The 12,471-nt window shown below is 39.2% G+C and overlaps 1 protein-coding gene across 3 annotated transcripts in view; it reads left to right on the plus strand.

Moving 5' to 3' along the window:
* The window catches only part of dnmt3bb.1 (DNA (cytosine-5-)-methyltransferase 3 beta, duplicate b.1), a 141,139-nt gene that overhangs the window by 91,870 nt on the left and 36,798 nt on the right, over positions 1-12,471 (plus strand). The window lies entirely within an intron of this gene.

Below are 12,471 nucleotides of genomic sequence, written 5' to 3' on the forward strand. Positions count from 1 at the left end.
TGCTGGCATGATTTTTGGCGTCACTCATCCTGTGGCTGTGAGAAAAAACATAAAAATTATATGTCTAAATAATAATAACAATGAATTGTGCATAATCTTAAAGTTGAGGGCAGTATAGTGTCCCCATAAAGTTCCTATACACACGTGGACAAAATTGTTGGTACCCCTCAGTTAAAGAAGGAAAAACCCACAATTCTCACTGAAATCACTTGAAACTCACAAAAGTAACAATAAATAAAAATTTATTGAAAATTAAATAATCAAAAACAGCCATTACTTTTGAATTGTTGATTAACATAATTATTTAAAAAAACAAACTAATGAAATAGGGCTGGACAAAAATGATGGTACCCATAACTTAATATTTTGTTGCACAACCTTTTGAGGCAATCACTGCAATTAAACGATTTCTGTATTTGTCAATGAGCGTTCTGCAGCTGTCAACAGGTATTTTGGCCCACTCCTCATGAGCAAACAGCTCCAGTTGTCTCAGGTTTGATGGGTGTCTTCTCCAAATGGCATGTTTCAGCTCCTTCCACATATGTTGAATGGGATTCAGATCTGGGCTCATAGAAGGCCAGTTTAGAATAGTCCAACACTTTTCTCTCAGCCATTCTTGGGTGTTTTTGGCTGTGTGTTTTGGATCGTTGTCCTGTTGGAAGACCCATGACCTGCGACTGAGACCAAGCTTTCTGACACTAGGCAGCACATTTCTCTCCAGAATGCCTTGATAGTCTTCAGATTTCATCGTACCTTGCACACTTTCAAGACACCCTGTGCCAGATGCAGCAAAGCAGCCCCAAAACATTACTGAGCCTCCTCCATGTTTCACCGTAGGGACAGTGTTCTTTTCTTCGTATGCTTGGTTTTTGAGTCTATGAACATAGAGTTGATGTGCCTTACCAAAAAGCTCCAGTTTGGTCTCATCTGTCCAAAGGACATTCTCCCAGAAGCTTTGTGGCTTGTCAACATGCATTTTTGCAAATTCCAGTCTGGCTTTTTTATGAGTTTTTTTCAGCAGTGGTGTCCTCCTTGGTCGTCTCCCATGAAGTCCACTTTGGCTCAAACAACGACGAATGGTGCGATCTGACACTGATGTACCTTGGCCTTGGAGTTCACCTTTAATTTCTTTGGAGGTTGCTCTGGGCTCTTTGGATACAATTCCAACGATCCGTCTCTTCAATTTGTCATCAATTTTCCTCTTGCGGCCACGTCCAGGGAGGTTGGCTACTGTCCCGTGGGTCTTGAACTTCTGAATAATATGAGCCACTGTTGTCACAGGAACTTCAAGCTGTTTAGAGATGGTCTTATAGCCTTTACCTTTAAGATGTTTGTCTATCATTTTTTTTCGGATGTCCTGGGACAATTCTCTCCTTCGCTTTCTGTTGTCCATGTTCAGTGTGGTACACACCTTTTCACCAAACAGCAGGGTGACTACTTGTCTCCCTTTAAATAGGCAGACTGACTGATTATGAGTTTGGAAACACCTGTGATGTCAATTAAATGACACACCTGAGTTAATCATGTCACTCTGGTCAAATAGTTTTCAATCTTTTATAGAGGTACCATCATTTTTGTCCAGGCCTGTTTCATTAGTTTGTTTTTTTAAATAATTATGTTAATCAACAATTCAAAAGTAATGGCTGTTTTTGATTATTTAATTTTCAATCAATTTTTATTTATTGTTACTTTTGTGAGTTTCAAGTGATTTCAGTGAGAATTGTGGGTTTTTCCTTCTTTAACTGAGGGGTACCAACAATTTTGTCCACGTGTGTAAGTCTTTATATATGGATGGATCCATATTTCTACTAAAATCCAGTCTTTGGTCCACATTTCTCCAGCTTTTGAGGCTCTAACATCAGTAGAATCTGATGTGTTAAGGTTTGACCAGACAAGGTTCCACATTCTCGATGTTTGATGTGAAATTTGCCACAAAGTAGGAAAAAATGCTGCAAAATGACTCAAAAACGACTTGGGGAAAATGAATGATTATTTGCAAATGGGGAAAAAAAATCCAAAGCTTGTCCAGAATGACTCGTACATGTTCTAAAATTAGTAAAAACCTTTCAAAATCATCTAAAAAATGTAAACAAAATGACTTGAATAAATATCTTAGTATCAAAACTATCCAAGACGACTGAAAATGTGTCAAAATGACTCAGAAAGTGTCCACAGTTATTTGAAACCTGTCTGAAAACCATCCAAAGTTACTAAAACAAATGTCCAAGCAAGACAAAACTTTGTCCAAAATGACCTGAAATCTGTTCAAAATGACTCAAAGGTTTCAACAAATGACAACAAAGGTCCTTATTGGGTCTGGAAAACTGAAGGGAAAAACCTGCAAAACTTTTGAGGCTCAAACATCAGTAGAATCTGACAAGACAAGCTCCCAGTGTTTTGACATTTTGGAATCAAACCTGTCCAAGATGACTGGAAATAGTTTAGAATGACTGCAGATGTGTCCAAAATGACCAGAAACCTGTCAAAATTAGGATTCTTACTGTTTTTACAGCGTTTGACTACGATAAGTGAAGACAGTGCAAGTGTCAGAGCAGTCAGCAGGTTTTGGGGCTCAGAGGGTTAAAAGACTCGGCAATATGAATATGAAACGTGTGAATGAGCCTGTGCAGCTCGTGCACGGTGGATTTGTATGAGTGTGTGAGCTGCAGCAGTGAATCAACGTACGTCACACACATTCCTCTGGGAGCTCCAGCCCTGCCCCAGGCCAACGACCTCGCTGTCTAAACGCCTCTGATGAGCAGAAACACAGGCTGACGGCTAACCTTCGGCCTGGACGGCGGAGATAAAAGCGGCGACAGTGTTTCCTCTGCTGGTGAAGAAGTGTTACAAAGCTGCAAGTCTGGACAAAAATGAGAGTTCACATATCTGGACGTATTTTCCTCAGCTGCTGTCCCCGTTCTGTGGAGTTAAGTAACATCAACTGATCCTCCGGTTTATCAGCAGTGAAATTCCCCCACTGGCTGCTTTCTTTCTTTTTTTTGGATGCACGTGAACACACATCCCAAGACCAGGAAGACCGCTAGGCTAATTCTAGCTAATGTTCTTCCCTGATGATTATGAGGCAACACTGAATTAATTGTGACGTTGTTCCACCTGGTGATGGAGCTTTTTTCAGTTATGGACACAGAAACATTTGCCTAGCGTAGCAGCATTAGCATTGTAGAAATAGTGTCCTAGCAGCTCTTGTCCAATGCCATTAATAATCACAGAAGTCTGTCATGGTGCCCATTGTCCCAAAGAAATAGCACAGTTTGCCTCAGTATGCTAAGGATGCTAATTCTGTGGTTTTCTACATCTGAAATACTGCAGTGGCATAAGAATTTATTCCTCTTTGCTTCCTGTTTTTGTTAGCACATGAGCTCTGATTGGAGGTCATGAATCATCACAGAAGTCTCTGTCATGGTGCCCATTGATAGCCAAATCACTGCTACTTCCTCTCTCCCCTTCATTGTTGTTCTGTTTCCAACGTTCTAGCTCATTTTTGCATCTTTTTGTGTCATTTTTGCACTTTTCAGTGATATGTGTGCAACTTTTTGAGTCATTTTTACATCTTTTAGTGGCATTTTGCATCTTTTTGTTGCATTTTTTTCCAATATTTTGGGTCACTTTTGCATCTTTTTGTGTCATTTTTGCATGTTTCAGTGATATTTGTGCAACTTTTTGAGTCACTTTTACATCTTTTAGTGGACTTTTGCATCTTTTTGTGGAGTTTTTGCACCTTTTAGTGACATTTTTGCATCTTTTTGTGGCATTTTTTGCAACTTCTAGTGACATGTTTGAATCTTTTTGTGTCAGTTTTGAAGTTTTTTGTGCTATTTTGGCAAGTTTTTGGGTAGTTTCTGGAACTTTTTGTGGCATTCTTGCAACTTTTCTGGTCGTTTCTGCATCTTTTTGTGGCATTTTTAAAAACTTTTTAGGTCATTTTTGCATCTATTTGTGGCATTCTTAAACGTTTTGGTGACATTTGTGAAACTTTTTGAGTCATTTTGCATCTTTTGTGTCGGTTTTGCAACTTTTTGTGCTATTTTGGCAAGTTTTTGGGTAGTTTCTGCAACTTTTTGTGGCATTCATGCAACTTCTTTGGTCGTTTTTGCATCTTTTTGTGGCTTTTTAAAACCTTTTTGGGTCATTTTTGCATCTGTTACTGATATTTTTGCATGTATTTGTGGCACTTTGGCAGCTCTTTGTGGCTTTTTGCAACTTTTTGGATCATCTTTGTATCTTTCAGTCACATTTTCAAATCTTTTTTCGTGTATATCTGGGAATGTTTCTTTGTACGGTGTCCTTGAGTGTCAGCAAAGACACCTTCAAATAAAGTTTACTGTTGTCATTATAATGTATTTGTGGCATTTGTGCAACTTTGGGGATATTTTTGCATCTTTTTTGTCATTTTTGCATCTTTTTGCTAAATTTTGTCTCTGTGTAATTTTGTCTGTGTCGTACTGACAAAAGACATTTCTGAGTCCTCTCTCCTCCTTCATAGTTGTTCTGTTTTGGGCCGCTGTTGCATCTTTCAGTGACATTTTTGCATCCATTAGTGACATTTTTGCATTTTTTTTGTGTCATTTTTGCAACTTTTTGGGTCGTTTTTGTATCTTCTTGTGTCATTTTTGCAACTTTTTGTGTCATTTTTGTATATTTTTCTGTCATTTCTGCATCTTTTAGTGACATTTTTGCATCTTTTTGTGTCATTTTTGCATGCTTTTAGGTAATTTTCGCAACTTTTTGGGTCAATTTTACAGTTTCAGTGACATTTTTTCCAACTTTATGGGTTATTTTTGTATCATTTAATGACATTTTTGAATCTTTTACTGTCATTTTTGGGTCTTTTACTGTCATTGATGCATCTTTTTCTTGGCATTTTGCATGTTTTAGCATCATTTTTGCAACTATTGGAGTGATTTTTGCATCTTTCAGTGATATTTTTGCAACTTCTTGTGCACTTTTGCATCTTTTAGAGACATTTTTGCATGTTTTTGTGACGTTTTTGTATCTTTTCATGCTATTTGTTTGGTGTCTTTGCGTCATTCTGACTGTCTCCAACTGACAGAAGACATTTCTTCATTCTCTCTCCTTCATGGTTGATCTGTCTCCACAGAGCTGCAGGACTTTAGATTGCAGTGAAAAATGAACCACAGTGTTCAGAAGTTTAACTAGGTCTGCATTTTTTATTAACAATAGTCGTCTTAGCGACACAGCCAGCAGAACCTGTAGTGATAAAAACAGCGTTAGCGGGAGCAGTCGTAGTATTTCTGCTCTAAAACAGAGGAGGCAGCGGGAGAAAAGGATCATTTGTGCTGCTTTAATGCTTCAGTGGGTTTGTTCATGTCTGCCAGCAGCCAGGAGCAGAAGGAGGAAGATGATGGATATCCAGGAAGGCAGGTTAATGGAGGATAATGATGATGACAGTGTAGCAGCTACCTGGCCCATTACTTTCCTTTCCCGTCTGAAATGAAACACTTTGTTGAAGTGACGCTCCCATCCAGAGAGGAGTGTTACTTGTTAAGGGAGTTTGTGGCAAAAAAAAATCCTGAAAGTAACATTATAATCAGGAGGTTTTTGTGTTTTTTCTGCTTCTTCTCAATGCAAAAGCTTCTTGGATTTATGTGCCGCTCTGCGTTTACTCCTCGAGTATTTGCAGCCTTTCTTTCTTTTTCTTTCTTCCTTTTACTTCCAAGAGTTTTTTTCTTTCCTTCCCTGCATCTTTTACCAAAGTGGTTGGATTTTGTGTGAACAGAAGCAGAGAGGGGAGCTGGAGAGGAGAAAAGATTTAAATAAAACGAGCTGAAAGGAGAAAACAGAGGAGGAGGAGACTACAAGAAAGTCGCTCTGAGGTGGACGGAGGGTTTTGTGTCTGTGCAACAGTTCAAAATGAATTCTGAGTGATTTGTTTTGTTGATGCCAACAATATCATTCAGTGTGGTTCCTTCAGTTAGGCTGCAGTAGTCTTTGCTCATCGCTTAATGATGGCGTTTGTGTTCCTTCCACATGAACTCAGGGCTTCAGGGAAAAGTTTTACACTTTTTGGGGATATTTCTTGTAGTCTGCAAGTTAAATATGAAGTTCCAGGCAGCAGCTGGTTAGCATAGCTTAGCATAAAGATGGCAATCTGTGAAATTAAAAAGCTGCTAAATTAACTTGCTATATCTTCTGCATTTAATTTTTTCAGTAGCTGGTGAAAATTAAGTTTTGTTTCTGGGTAACAGGTCCATTTAATGTGTTTTTAGTTTGGTGAAGACATATTAGCAACACGCCCTGTGACAGACTGGTGACCTGTCCAGGGTGTCCCCTGCCTTCACCCGAGTCAGCTGGGATAGACTCCAGCACCCCCCATGACCCTAGTGAGGATAAAGCGGTGTATAGAGAATGGATGGATATTAGCAACACAAATAGTCAACTCTACTATTTGAGATATTCATGCAGAAATACTGTCCTAGCAGCTCTTATCTGAAGCCATTCATCATCACAGAAGTCTTTTTCTAATCCTAAACCTCAGCTTACGTCAGGGTTTCGTTACTACAGATCGACTTTAGTCGACTTTCGCCACAAGTCGGAACTCCAATGAAAATGTAAACAATGCTGTTGGGTGCAATATGATCAGTTCTTTGGAAAAGTCATGATCCCAGTGTTTGATTAGATCACTTCCATGAAGACGGCTTTCCTAAGAAATTGTTTGTTTTTTTTACAAAATTCCAACTGCGAGACACAAAATGGCAGAGACAAAATGATTTTTAAAAAGTGGCGCAAAATGACAAAGACAAGACAAAATGTCAAAAAACATGGCACAAAGTGTCAAAAATTAGACATACAATGGCAAACATTAGACAAAGTGATTTTAAAGAGTGACACAAAAAGACAAGAACAAGACACAAAAGGTCGCAAATGAGGCGTGACATGTCAAAAATGAGGCAGAAAATTACAAAAACGAGGCACAATAGGTCAGACATAGGACACAAAATGACAAAACTTAGACAAAGTGATTTAAAGGAGTGACACAAAAAGACAAAAACAAGACAAAATGTCAAAAAAGCGGCACAAATTGTCATAGCTGAGACATAGAAAGACAAAAACAAGACGCAAAGTGTCACAAATGAGGCTTGACATGTCAAAAATGAGGCAGAAAATTACAAAAACGAGGCACAAAAGGTCAGACATAAGACACAAAAGTGAGACGCACAAGAAAGTAAACAGCGAAAGAGATTTGAGACTTATCTGTTGGGATCCTTTGGCTTCTGCAGGTTTTGTAGCTCTTTAAAACATTTTCTAAAACATGATTGAGAATGCAGTTTGTCTTTGCACGTATGTGATTGTGAGACTCCTATCAGACTGCACGTGAAGTTTAGCTTCGCTGGCTGGCAGAGACCACAGGGCGATAAATCTAGTTTCCATGTGATAGTTTGTAGCTTTGGTAAAATCAGAGGCAGGAATTTGTAGCGTGTCAAACGGAGGAGGACAACACGAGCGTTTGGGAGGTGAATGGAAATGCCCTGAGGCTCATCTGTCTGTCGGCTCACAGCTGGATGAGTCACCGTTAGAGAAGAAAAAAAAGCTGAAGGTGCCAATTAGCGAATAATCAGAGACAAAGCCGACAGACTCCCCGGTGTGAACGTCCTCGTCTTCCTCATCTGTCACTGCCTCAGTTACCAAAGAGCTGTTTTCTGTCTGGGTTAATAGCAGTGAACAGCAGAGAAAACGTGTTGACCAGGAGGAATCTGCAGGAAACACGAAGCAGCTCTGACTTCCAGCTTTCAGAAAGAACAAGAGGAGTAAAGTCTCCCGTCAAAACATTGCTAGAAGCAAATTCCAGTCTGCAGTCAGCTAAAGCTGCAGCAGAATGTTTGGATGCTTCCTTTAAACTCTGCAGCGCCGGCTTTGGCCGCACGTCGTTGGTTGGATTAGCTCATCAATCAAGGAGCGCTCGTTAAAAACCAGCTTCAAAGTCGACAAACGATGAGTGAAATCCTTTAATTCTCTAAAATAACCCAGAAAATTGAGGATGACGTTAAAGGGTCGTAGTGTCAACCCTAACTAAGTAGTTTCTAGCATATAAACATGTCAACAAAGACGATGTTGTCCTAAACTGAACCACGAGATATGCAAACTTTGAACGGTTCTTCACGGATAATCAGCAGCGGATGAACAGGTTTTTAAGAAAGAGGCACAAAATGACAAAAACAAGACACAAAATGACAAAAATCAGACACACAATGACACAAGAAGGACATAAAATGGCAAAAATGAGACACAAAATGACAATGGGACAGAAATGAGACACAAAATGGCAAAAATGAGACACAATGACACAAAAAAGGGCATGAAATGCCAAAAATGAGACGCGAAATGATAAAAATGAGACACAAAATAACAAAAACGAAACAATAATTAGACACAAAATGCCAAAAATAAGACACAAAATGACAAACAATGGCTCAGAAATGAGACACAAAATGACAAACAATGGGACAGAAATGAGACACAAAATGACAAACAATGGGACAGAAATGAGACACAAAATAGCAAAATTGAGACATAAAATGACAAAAACAAGACACAAAATGACAAAAACAAGACACAAAATCACAAAAATCAGACACACAATGACACAAGAAGGACATAAAATGGCAAAAATGAGACACAAAATGACAATGGGACAGAAATGAGACACAAAATGGCAAAAATGAGACAAAATGACACAAAAAAAGGGCATGAAATGCCAAAAATGAGATGTGAAATGATAAAAATGAGACACAAAATAACAAAAACGAAACAATAATTAGACACAAAATGCCAAAAATAAGACACAAAATGACAAACAATGGCTCAGAAATGAGACACAAAATGACAAACAATGGGACAGAAATGAGACACAAAATAGCAAAATTGAGACATAAAATGACAAAAACAAGACACAAATGACACAAGTGGGACAAAAATGACAAAAATGAGATCGAAAAAGGCAAAATCAGGAAACAAAAATGAGACACAAATGACAAAACTGGAACAAAAATGACAAAAACAAGACACAAATCAAATAAAAAGAGGCCTAAAATGAGAAAAATATGACAGAAACAACACAAAACAAGACATTAAAGCAACTAAAAAAGGTGCAAAATGCCAAAAATGGGACACAAAACAACAAAATTCATGGTTGTCCACTTTCCACAGAGCTGCAGGGCTTCATAATGCAATTAAAAATTAGAAAACAGTGAAGAAAAACGAGTGGAAAACATCCAGAAACTGACAGTAGAAAGTACTAAAATGCAGATATCAGTAAAAATGCTGCATTTGTTGAGTTTTGTTCAACGTTTAGCTCCAGAATGTTTGATGTTTGTGGTCCTCAGAGGATGAACCTTAATAAACCAGACGTCAGGTTCATGACAGGGAGCTTCCTCTGTTGGAATATCCATGTTTTATATAAAAATACTCTGAATATTTCCATTTCCATCCTGCTCTCACTGTAACCCTGCTGAACTCACACTGGTTCATCCAGTTCATTTGTTATGGAGGAGCTCTGGCATCACAAACACACTCTCAGTTTTACGACATTCAGCGGTCACAAACAGCATCTCGCTGATTCGCCTTAAAAACTCGGCACGTTCTCTGAGTTTCCATCTGTTTCACAGCTGCTCCACGTTCTGCAGCTTTTCTGTCTTTGACTCTAAGAACCGAATCTTCATTAAAACATTACGAGAAGTTTAGAGCGCTGCCAACGTTGTCTGAAGAGAAGATAAATACAGGACGGTGATGCTGGTGTCAGTTCCTTCATGCTACAAACACAAATCCTGCTTCGTCTTTATCCTAGAACTGTTGGGTTGTTTTAGCTGCACATAAAACATTTTGTGCTTTTTTTTGCGACATTTTTGCTTCTTTTTGTTTCTTTTTGTATCTTTTATTGACATTTTTACATCTTTTACTGGCATTTTTACGTCTTTTAATTACATATTTGTATCTTTTGCTGTCATTTTTGTATCTTTTTTGTGTCATTTTTGCAACTTCTTGTTGCATTTTTGCAACTTTTAGTAGTATTTTTGCACCTTTATGATACATTTTGCACCTTTTTGTGTCATTTTGCATCTTTTAGTGACATTTTTGCATCTTTTGTAGCATGTTTGCATCTTCTTTGTCATTTTGCATCTTTTTGTGTCATTTTTGTCTTTTAGTGTCACTTTTATCATAATCACTCACAAGAAGTTAAGAGGCCATAAAACTAACTCACCCCAAAAAAGAAAGTTTGATTGAACAGAACTTTCTTCATCACCAACACTGATGGATCAATTTGCTGTATGTACAGTTTTGACACAGCAGACTTTAAGATTTTTCCAGAAGACCTTTAATAAATCTATGAAAGAACCAAAATGCACGGTAGTTTTTAGTGACAAAGATTCATGTTTCAATGATTCCATCACAGAAAATTAAGTTCTAGGAGTCATTGGAGACTAAAAACTGATATATCGATGGTTTTAACAAGTAGATGTAAACTTTTGTTCACGCAACAATTGTGTTGTTTGTGTTTGAGTTCAGTGAGTAGATCTATTGGGTTCTATACTAACTGGATCAGAGGAGTCAGCAGCTGTAGTCAAACGGAGTCACTGAGGAGAAGTTAAAAAGACCATAACACTAAGAAAGTTTGATTGAACACAACTTTCTACATCATCGAAACTGATCATTCAGTTTAATATTTGCAAATTTTGGACAAAGCAGACTTTTTTTTCCCAAAAGTGTTATAATAAATCTATGAAAGTACCAAAATACACGATAGTTTTTTGGGGACAAAGATTCATGTGATTCGAGTTCTCGGAGTCATTGTGGATTTTTTCTCTTTTTTTTGAGGCATAGTGATCCACTATGTTAGCACTGTTAGCTCTGTTAGCATTGTGGCTCGGGTTTCATTTATAAAGTGCTAAACGCTGTGAATCTGTATAGAATATGCAGCATCAGACGCTGATTTTCAAACACTCCGGTAGCTAAACATCCTCAGGTGTATAAATCCTTCCAGGTGTTGCCTAAACACATTAATATGAGGGTGTCTTTTGTCCCGTCTCTTCTCTAATCTGGGCAGCAGAACAGAGGATTATCTGGATTCTCTGCTCTAAGTGGGACGATGAGAGTTCAAGTCCCAACAGAAACTCGTTCTGCTGACTTTCATGTTGGAGGTGAAGCGATGCAGAGAGAAAGTCCTTCCTGAACTCCTCAGATCTGATCTGATTCCTCCTCACCTCAGTGATCCTCTGAAAACCAGCCGCTCTGCTCAACGAATGACTCACCAGCAGCCAATACCTCACAGATTCATCATCACTTTAGTATTTTTTGGACACCCTTCCTTTTCTTGTTGAATCAGATCTTCTTTGTTTGCAGTGTGGTTGGAGGTAGCTGCTGCTGGACTGAAAGCCTCTGGTGCGTTCCTTTTGGCTCGATTCACAGTTTCTTCTTCGGTTGTGTAATTTCTGGTTTTCTGACGTGAGCACAACAAGAATGTGCAAAAAAACAACTACACCCACAGGGAAGCGAGGGTTCGGGTCCTGGATGCAAAAGACATTTATTTCCAATGACTTTAAAAGAAACTGGTCACGGGGTCACCCATAAAAGCAGCAGCCTGGGTTCAATTCCAGCTCACGGCCCTTTACTGCAGGTTTTACCCCCGTTCTTTTCTCCTACTTTCCTATCTGCCTCTCTACAGAACCTGTCAAACATGGCCAAAAAAATAACTTCAGAAAAGAAATCCATCACCTGCCTGCAGTGTGCAGCTTCAACAGAGTGTGTGGTGATTATTGAGCTAATGTCGTTGTTACAGTTCACAGCCTGACAATAAGCAACACATCTGTGCTGGACGACTTCCCAGAAGCTTTTTGGAAGCCGGTGACCCGCTTGGAAACGAGTCAGGAGCTTCTGGCGATCATCTGCAGCGCTTTGAAGATCAGAAGATTTACGACGTTCAACAAGTCCCGACTGAACCGGCTCGACTCCCCGGTCTGCGGCGTTCTGCTAATAGTTTGTCATCGTAGCATCATGTGACGCTTAGCCGCCGCCGCCGCCGTGGCTGCAAAGACGAAGCTGCTGCTGGAATCCTGCAACGTAACGCAGTTTGACCTGAGGCTCCAACAGGCGGCTGATCTGAGCTGTGGGTGGGCTGGAGGTGGAGGCTTTTACTGGGACGCCTCACAAACTGCTGTAAAATAAGTGGAAATACAAAGTGTGAGGAGCGTAAATTAATGTAAAGTCCCATTAAAATGGTTGTGGTAAAGATATGTTTTTGCATGTTAATGAGCAACAACAAACCAAATTAAAGCTGCGAGCAGGGTCCTTGCATCCTTGCTGGTCAGAGAATCCAAGCATGTCCGCGAGGTGGCGCTATCACTGTGAACGTATATCAGTCTAGGTATGTCATCAGGGTAGGACTCTGATCACACATGTAACGTTTCAGACAGATTGTAGCATGTACAGGCTATTTAC

This window comes from Acanthochromis polyacanthus, chromosome 6 (genome assembly GCF_021347895.1).
Source record: "Acanthochromis polyacanthus isolate Apoly-LR-REF ecotype Palm Island chromosome 6, KAUST_Apoly_ChrSc, whole genome shotgun sequence".
In the NCBI taxonomy this organism is placed as follows: domain Eukaryota; kingdom Metazoa; phylum Chordata; class Actinopteri; family Pomacentridae; genus Acanthochromis; species Acanthochromis polyacanthus.